The 9,764-nt window shown below is 44.9% G+C and overlaps 1 long non-coding RNA gene across 1 annotated transcript in view; it reads left to right on the forward strand.

Moving 5' to 3' along the window:
• The first annotated feature begins 3,022 nt into the window (after positions 1-3,022).
• The window catches only part of LOC118158814, a 23,533-nt gene continuing 16,791 nt past the window's right edge, over positions 3,023-9,764 (forward strand). Inside the window, exons 1-2 of the long non-coding RNA XR_004746901.1 lie at positions 3,023-3,033; positions 4,848-4,851. This is a non-coding gene — a long non-coding RNA (uncharacterized LOC118158814). The remainder of the gene's footprint in view (positions 3,034-4,847; positions 4,852-9,764) is intronic.

The following is a 9,764-nucleotide window of genomic DNA, read 5'->3' on the forward strand; positions in this document are numbered from 1 at the left end:
TGGCAATGTAAAAGGCCATAATAATTCATAAGTGAGTTACTCTGTCAGTATTTTAAGCGCAACTCTGATTTGGAGCAGACAGCAGTGCAAATGAGGATGAGAAAGGTATTGAAATCCTTCGGGAGAATATTTGACTGTCTTGGTTAATATCAGTTACTGTAAATACTGCCCTATACCTTTTTTTCAGGGAGCTTGCAAATCTGGTAGAGAGCTGGTTTGTTCAGTATAATTCTCAGAGAATATAATCTAACTGCTCCTGAATCAACCAGTTATGCCTCTTCTGTTATCTTTGACTGATAATCTTTCTGAGAATGCAGAGAAGGAAGGATAAAGCATATACTTTTATTCTGTTTCCTGGAGTCTGTGGTGTTGCTCTTTTCACAGTTAGGCCCTTATAGACACACATCATAGTTCTGTCTTGCATGTCTTTTGCTCTGTAAAATCCCTGCCTACCATGGCTGTGTTTTTTTGTTGTTGTTGTTGTTTTGTTTGTTTGTTTCAGAAGGGGTAAACTTGTTCCTTGTCTCTGGGTTGTGAGTTGATGCAACAAGGAAAGAAATAACTGCGCTGATTCACAGTCATGTCAGCAAAAACAACCAGAGCTAGATTGTCCTTCATATGCCAGCAGATAAGAAAGAAAGGAACAAGACAGCATCTAGTCCAGGAGATTATAAAGGAACCCTAAATAAAATCTGGAATGTGTGTGTGCACGCAGGAAAAAAATCCTACAGTTTTGTTGTTGATGCATAAGCAGCTTTTTAAAGACTAAAAAGCTGACAATGTTTTATACACAGTATAGGGTGTCGTTTGAGACCAAATCAATGTGTTGTGTTGACCCTTCTTTCCCACTAATTTTAAAATAAGTTTATTTCTGCAGAATGTGTGAGGCAAGTTTCTGTTAGTGTCTTCATAATTAATTCTGTTTTAAAAGCACCAAAGGCTCACTGAGAGTTTTTGTAGCTGATGTCCACTAGTTCTCTTTTTAGGAGCTCAGACTACACTGATGTATCAGGCAGATTTATACATTCCTCCGCATGAACTGGCTTTAAAGCTGAGATTACAGTGCTTTCCATAACACTGGTGAGGAGCTTTGTCAGCTAAAAATGTTTTTTTTTTTTTTTTTTTTTTTTTTTTTAAAAAAAAAACTCTTCTCTCTGCCTTGCCCCTGTTCCTCAGCCAGCCCCATACACCCACATTGATTTTTACCTTGTGTTTAGGATGCCATACTGCATCACTGGCAATTAAACTGCCATTGAGATAGAGCTATCAAAACCTATTGCTAGGATTTCAGCAGCAGTGGTGGTACAGTTCTGGCAGAGGTGGTGGTACTGAGTTCACAGGCTGGGGCAGGCTGTGGATCCAAGACAGCTGGGGTAGAGCTCTTGCTTAAAGAGCTGTGTTGGCAGGATATGCATTGCAGCTTGTTTTCACAGAGTGAAATCAATAGCCATCCAAGCTTACATGTGCACTCATTCAAGCATATCATCTCATTGAATCCTATGGTTTATTCTAATCAGAGCATACATTTGCTGCCATCCACCAATGTTCAACTGGTCAAACTGACCCTGTGGCAGTGAATGTAAGGAAATGACGTTTTAGCAAGAGCTTTTAAACAAGCCATGCCTTAACCATTTAAGTTGTTCACAGAGGTGTATGATCTGTAGTATTATAGTGGCAGGCAGCATAGTGTGCTGCAGTTGCTGGGAGATACTGCTCTCCTTGTTGTAGATATATATGTTGCACATCTATATATTTTTGCAAGTTTGTTTGTTTCCTGCTTCTGCATTTAGAAACAACAGAGGTCTGCAGCTACCTGTGATACCTCTAGACAAGGCTCATTTGGGAAGAGTACTGTAGAGGTCAGTGACCATTTTAGCCTTCTTAAGGGCAGGTGACACTGAAGATCCTGCTGCAGTCATTGAAAAGCTGTTCTGGAGAACTAGTAAAACCACTGGCTGCAGTGCAAGTAGTAAGCCTTACAACTATCCTTACAACATTCAGAGAAATTCAAAACAGGACACATCAATGACTTTTCATTTCAAATTAAGCTAGGCAAAGAATAACTGCTCTTGTCTGTACCGTTGTATGAGCTGTTGTATGATGATTTAGTTGATGGGCTGGAAAAACAGCATTCCCTGGCACCTCTGATTCTGGATGACTGACAACTCCTGTTCCTCATTGTTTAGGATAAATCCCATCTGGGAGACTGTTATAAATTAGCTCTCAATTGACAGAGAGAGTCATGTCCAGTAATGCAAATTATTTTATTAAGTAAGCAGCCAACAAGCAAAACAGCGCTGGGCGGCCAGGGAGTCTCTGCTCCACCAATGGCACGCACCCAGTCCCCAGCCATGTAGGTCATAGCAAAAAAGAATTTTGAACACTGGACAAAGCTTAACACAATACCATACCAGAACACTCAACACCTAGTAAAGCTATATTATCAATTTGTTTTTGATTTCCAAAGAGATTTCCAAAATACATCTGCAGCAGTTCATCTTTTTTTTTTTTTATTTATTTAATTTTTATTTATATCATTTATTACAGAGACTAATTTTCTTGTGGCTTTGCAGTTCACAGTGCCTCGTCTGGCTGTGGAAGCGTGATAGGTATGCTCAAAGGAAAACAGATTCAAGGTCTTACTCTAAAATGTCTGCCAGCATTTTTAGGCTAAAGGTGCTACTTCAGGATTGAATTTGTCTAAGGAAAAGCATTCAGCAAATGAAGGTTAAAAATACTGGCTATATTAGAAGGCTCTACAGTAAAAAAGTTTGACCTACTTCTGAACTCCGGAGGAGAGCAGATGTGTGGCTTTGCTGCTGATCCTGCAGATATACTTAGGTAGTTGTTTTCCTAGAGTACATGCTGTGTTCTGAAAGGTTTTGACAAGGAAATGAAGCTTTGACTTTTAAATAAGCCCCAACTCTTCCTGAAATGCTGGAACATTTAAATAAGCCCCAAACCTCTTCTGGAAATGCTGAACACTGCTAATAGTGACATGTTTCTCTATAAGCAGTGATCAAAAAAGTAAATGTCAGTTAATCACATAGGTTTCAAGATTTGTTTAGTGCTTTTCATGAATGCCTTTTTTTTTTCCTGCTGGGATTGACTCACTGAAAACTGACTCCACAATAAGATTGTAAAGTAGGCATGTTTATTCAGTGCTGGGCAGCACGGGGGGTAGTCCCACCAAAGTCGTGCACCACAATTCGCTTGCGTGCATTCTCTTTTATCCCCTAAAATATTATATATGCATTAAGTTTCGCAACACTCCTATACATATTCATTTCCTAGCTCCACCTAGCCCTGCTTCGTATGCTAATTATCTTATCAGTCCTTCTGCACTTGCGTAGTATTCTTGGGTGGTCGTCAGGTGGTCGTCGGGATGAAGTAAGACGTCTTCCTCAGAGTTGAATCTGCCTGTCTGGAGCCAGGGCTCCCTCAGTTGCTACCTCATTTTCTGCTGCTTCTTTTGCCTCTCTGTCCTCCAGATCATGCCCTTCCGCCAATTCTGAGCTCACCTTCTGGTGTGCCTTCTTGGTATTTCAAGAACCTTTGTAGGGAAAGCCAGTGACCACCTTTCACTTCCAGCACCGCAGACACTGTGTGAGACACTAGCACAGTTATTTTCTGGCCCAAGGTGAACTTGCGTGCCTCCTGGATATTTAGCACCACTGCTGCAACAGCTCTGAGGCATCCCGGCCATCCCTTGGCAGCAGCATCCAGCTGCTTAGCAAAATAAGCAACTGTCCTTCGATATGGGCCCAGGTCCTGTGCTAGTATTCCCAGGGCAATCCCCGTCCAGGCCACACATGCTGCTTCTGTCTGGGTGGCTCTGAGGAGGTCATCTACATACTGCAACAGCCTTCCTTCTCCTGATGGGGCTTTCCAGGTCTCCAAGTCCTTGGCAAATAGTTCTCCGAAAAAGGTGGGTGAGTTCTTAAATTCCTGAGGCAACCTTGTCCATGTGAGCTTGGTTTTGCGCCCACTCTTAGGGCTTGTCCAATCAAATGCAAAGATTTTCTGGCTGCCTTCATGGAGAGGGAGGCAAAAGAAGGCATCCTTCAGGTCTAAAATGGTAAACCAAGTTAGTTCTGGTGTTAAGCATTTTAATCAATTATCAGGCTAATTCCTTTTCTGTCTTCCTTTTCAAGGGGTACTGTTTAATTCTGACTGGCTGTTTTCCTTCCTTAAGTTTAATTTGTATTGGAAGTGCATTTTTCGCCTTCCCTGGTACATTAGAAGATCATACTCCAGAAAACACTTGACTTAGGATTTCCTCACTAATTTCCTCTTTGGTCTCAATAGCTGTCAATATCAAACTCACCACTTCCACATATCTTTGATCATTTACCTCCAGAATAATCTCCCCATTTTTAAATGAAATCGTTGCTTGTAATCTTTCCAATAAATCTCTCCCTAGGAGTGACTCCAGGAGTTGGGCATGTATAGGAATTTGTGAATGCCCCACTGTTTCCCATATTTATATTTCAATGGTTTGTAGAAATACGCTATTTCAGATTGGCCAGTTGCCCGCTTCACTGCAAGGTAATCATAGAACTTTTAACCTCATCTCCCTGCGCATGCTCCCTGAGCCCTTGGTCACAACCTGAGCCATAAGGTTGGTTTGGTCCAGTTCTTGGGGTCTGAGGGGCTCCTGTTATCTTGAGGCCTTGCATGTTTATCTTATCCTTTGTAAACAGTCCTCCTTATCTTTGAGCTCTTGCTCACAGTCCGAACAATAAGGTTAGGTTGATCTGGTTCTTGGAGCCCCAGGGGCTCATAAAGAGGCCTAAGCTCAGCATAGGCCCAGTACATCGTAAATGTAGCACATATTAAACAATGAGTGTTGTCTATATATTTATTCTTAATCAGTCACTCTCTAATTTCTAATCCCATCTTTCAGGATGTTTTAATTGTGAAATGTGTTTATTTGATTCGTGTCAGTATGGAACAATGCTAGGGCCGCATGATGAAATATAAACTCCTATTTAAGAAAAACAGAGTGATTAGTGTACATAGTTCTTGTATCATGCAAAGGAACGATCCAGCAATTTGTGTAAATAGAGGGTTTGAAGGGTGAACATTGAGACTCTAGTCTGGGAGATAAGAGGACCAAGGAGTTTTTTTTAGGAAACTGCAGACTTTTGCATGGGACGCTGCCCAAGCCTCTGATATCCAGCAGAGATCCACCAAATAAGGAGAAAGGGGGAGTTGAAGGACGACCGAAGGACAAAGCCTGGGAGGAAGACTACGAGCCTTCAGCACAAGAGACCCCCAGAAAGACCACCAGAGACTGATACGCATGCGTCCAGAGAGGGTTTGGATTCCGGGAACTAATTATAATAACCCTGCCTTTTCTAGGAATAGTGATGAATATGTATTAGTCTAGGAGCATAAAAATCAGCCACCTGATGTAACAGGTTTGCGTCCTGGTAGAGCAGAGACTCCCGGTGCACCCAGCGCTGTTTGCTTGCCTCTATTCGCTTAATAAATCACAAAAATCCTATTTGGGACTTAATCATGTATCACATAATGGATTCTAAAACGCTGTTATTCATCCTTTAGTGTCATAGCAATAACAGAAAATTAGTCAGGAAACAAATGGTTATAAATTTAAAAAATTAATGATATTAAACTGATACAAAATTATTGCTCAACTTTATACGCAAGCCATAAATGTGTCCTTGAGCAATGAGTCTTGTAGAGAAAGTCGAGATTGAAAATCAGAAGAAAAAGGGCACCTCTGCTGCTATGCAACATTACATTAGTCTTTGCTTTATGCACATAGGTAATGCTAGATAATCAACTGTAGTCTAAACTTGTATCTCAAGGAGGAGTATACAAACCTTTTGTTGGTTCTTTGGTTTACTATATCTCTTAGCCAAATAGCCTGTGTGACTCAGTAGCCCAGAAACTTAAAAGACATAGCAGGTCTGTTAGGTATTAATGCAGCAGTAGAAATGTTACAGGTTTTCCACTGTAGCTGAAATTGACAGTCACTCTGCCTGATTCTTTTGTCTGTATTTATTAATGAGTTGCACAAGCTTGTAATAACTTTCTGGATACCCTTGATGATGTGATGGTTATCCAAGCCCTGTTTAAATTCTCATCTCTGATTTTGTTTAGCTATGGTAAAGCTGGCTATAAGGGCTATTTTATTTAGTGAAATTAAAATACTCCAAAATTTCAGCATAAACTGAATGCTAAACTGCAGTAAAGTGTGGTTGAAAATATGGAGTACTGAGCAGGGAGGAGAAGCTGTAGTACTGTAGTTCTTGTCTTTGTCCCTATTAAATGCTGGCTCATTTCCCTCCTGTGCTTTTTCATCTCCTTTTGTGCAAAGGTCTTCTCCCTCATTTGTGGTGTTCCAAAACTGAACTGGAAAAGGTGATGATTGGTATGAAACCCTCTCAGTTATTTTGCTTACTGAAAACCTGACAGCTCTAACATGCTGTTTAATGGTTATTTTATATTTTAGACCCTTATTCATTAAAATGGTATGTTGTCCTGGTTTCAGTTAGGACAGTTATTTTTCCTCCTAGTAACTGGTAGGGTGCTATGTTTTGGATTAGGATGAGAAGAGTGCTGATAACATGCTGATGTTTTAATTGCTGCAGAGCAGTGCTTACACTAAGCCAAGGACTTTTCAGCCTCTCGCTCTGTCCTGCCAGCGGGCATTTTCCTAAAAAAACTCACAGAATCACAGAATTTCTAGGTTGGAAGAGACCTCAAGATCATCGAGTCCAACCTCTAACCTAACACTAACAGTCCCCACTAAACCATATCCCTAAGCTCTACATCTAAACGTCTTTTGAAGACTTCCAGGGATGGTGACTCCACCACCTCCCTGGGCAGCCTGTTCCAATGCCTCACAACCCTTTCAGTAAAGAAGCTCTTCCTAACATCTAACCTAAAACTCCCCTGGCGCAACTTTAGCCCATTCCCCCTCGTCCTGTCACCAGGCACGTGGGAGAACAGGCCAACCCCCACCTCTCTACAGCCTCCTTTAAGGTATCTGTAGAGAGCGATAAGGTGGCCCCTGAGCCTCCTCTTCTCCAGGCTGAATAAGCCCAGCTCCTTCAGCCGCTCCTCGTAGGACTTGTTCTCCAGGCCCCTCACCAGCTTCGTCGCCCTTCTTTGGACCCGCTCAAGCACCTCGAAGTCCTTCTTGTAGCGAGGGGCCCAAAACTGAACACAGTACTCGAGGTGCGGCCTCACCAGAGCCGAGTACAGGGGGACAATCACCTCCCTAGCCCTGCTGGTCACACTATTTCTGATACAAGCCAGGATGCCGTTGGCCTTCTTGGCCACCTGAGCACACTGCTGGCTCATATTCAGCCGACTGTCAAAGAATACTCCCAGGTCCTTCTCTGCCAGGCAGCTTTCTAACCACACATCTCCCAGCCTGTAGCGCTGTTTGGGGTTGTTGTGCTACAGGTGCAGGACCCAGCACTTGGCCTTGTTGAACTTCATACCACTGGCCTTGGCCCATCGGTCCAGCCTATCCAGATCCTCCTGCAGAGCCTTCCTACCCTCGAGCAGATCGACACACGCACCTAACTTGGTGTCATCTGCAAACTTACTGAGGGTGCACTCAATGCCCTCGTCCAGATCATTGATGAAGATGTTAAAGAGGACCGGCCCCAGCACCGAGCCCTGGGGGACGCCACTAGTGACTGGCCTCCAACTGGACTTGACTCCATTTACCACAACTCTTTGGGCCCGGCTATCCAGCCAGTTTCTAACCCAACGAAGCGTGCGCCAGTCCAAGCCAAGAGCAGCCAGTTTCTTGAGGAGAATGCTGTGGGAGACGGTGTCAAAAGCCTTGCTGAAGTCAAGGTAGACCACATCCACAGCCTTTCCCTCGTCCACCCAGCGCGACACTTTGTCATAGAAGGAGATCAGGTTCGTCAAGCAGGACCTGCCTTCCACAAACCCATGCTGACTGGGCCCGATCGCCTGCTTGCCCTTCAAGTGCCGCATGATGACTCCCAAGAGGATCTGCTCCATGAGCTTCCCTGGTACTGAGGTCAAACTGACAGGCCTGTAGTTCCCCGGGTCAGCCCTCCGGCCCTTCTTGTACATGGGCGTCACATTCGCCAGCTGCCAGTCAGCTGGGACCTCCCCCGATAGCCAGGACTGCTGATAAATGATGGATAGTGGCTTGGCCAGCTCCTCTGCCAGTTCTCTCAGTACCCTTGGGTGGATCCCATCCGGCCCCATCGACTTGTGCACATCCAAGTGCCGTAGCAGGTCACCAACCAGTTCTTCGTGGATGGTGAGGGCCACATCCTGCTCCCCATCCCCTTCCACCAGCTCAGGGTACTGGGAATCCAGAGAACAACCGGTATTGCCGCTAAAGACTGAGGCAAAGAAGGCATTGAGCACCTCCGCCTTTTCCTCATCTCTTGTAACTAAGTTTCCCCCTGCATCCAGTAAAGGACGGAGATTCTCCTTTGTCCTCTTTTTTGTGTTGATGTATTTATAAAAGCGTTTTTTGTTATCTTTAATGGCAGTAGCCAGATTGAGCTCCAGATGAGCTTTGGCCTTCCTAATTTTGTCCCTGCACAGCCTCGCTACATCCTTATAGTCCTCCCTAGTGGCCTGCCCACTTTTCCAAAGATTATAAACCCTCTTTTTTCTCCTAAGCTCAAGCCACAGTTCTCTGTTCAGCCAGGCTGGTCTTCTTCCCCGCTGGCTCATCTTTGGGCACATGGGAACAGACCGCTCCTGCGCCATTAGGATTTGCCTCTTGAAGAGCGCCCAGCCTTCCTGGACCCCTCTGCCCTTCAGAACCGCCTCCCAAGGGACTCTACCAACCAGTGTCCTCAGCAGCCCAAAGTCAGCTCTCCGAAAGTCCAGTACAGTGGTTTTACTGGTTCCCTTCCTGGCCTCGCCAAGAATAGTGAACTCCACCATTTCGTGGTCACTCTGCCCAAGACAGCTCCCGACAATCACATCCTCCACCAGTCCTTCTCTGTTTGTGAAGAGAAGGTCTAGCGGGGCACCACCCCTGGTAGGCTCACTAATCAGCTGCGTCAGGAAGCTATCTTCCACTTTCTCCAGAAACCTCCTTTCTCTGGGCTGTGTTGTGCTTCCAGGATATGTCAGGGAAGTTGAAGTCCCCCACGAGTACAAGCGCTGAAGATTTCGCAACTTCTGTCAGCTGCCTGTAGAACTCCTCATCCGTCTCCTCATCCTGGTTTGGCGGTCTGTAACAGACCCCGACCAGGACGCTAGCCTTGTTGTCCCTGCCGATCCTAACCCAAAGGGACTCGATCTTGTCATTCCTAGCCTCGAGTTCTACAACATCGAAAGACTCTCTAATATAGAGAGCCACACCGCCACCCCTTCTGTGCTGTCTGTCCCTTCTGAAGAGCCTATAGCCAGGCATTGCAGCACTCCAGTCATGAGACTGGTCCCACCACGTTTCCGTGATGGCAACCAAGTTGTAGCCTGCCCGCTGCACGATGGCTTCCAGCTCCTCCTGTTTGTTACCCATGCTGCGTGCATTGGTGTAGATGCACTTCAGCTGGGCCATTACCTTATTCCCCGGCCTTGCTATTGTTCCCCCTGGCACAGCTCCAACAATTCTTGCTTCACCCCCATCCCCCTTCTTACCTAGTTTAAAGCCCTATCAATGAGCCCCGCCAGCTCCTGGCCAAGGATCCTTTTTCCCCTAAAGGATAGGGACCCGTCTACAGCCATCAGACCAGGTGCTGAATAAACTGCCCCATGGTCGAAAAACCCAAGATCTCTGC

The sequence above is a fragment of the Oxyura jamaicensis genome, unplaced genomic scaffold, assembly GCF_011077185.1.
Source record: "Oxyura jamaicensis isolate SHBP4307 breed ruddy duck unplaced genomic scaffold, BPBGC_Ojam_1.0 oxyUn_random_OJ200, whole genome shotgun sequence".
Classification (NCBI taxonomy): Eukaryota; Metazoa; Chordata; class Aves; order Anseriformes; family Anatidae; genus Oxyura; species Oxyura jamaicensis.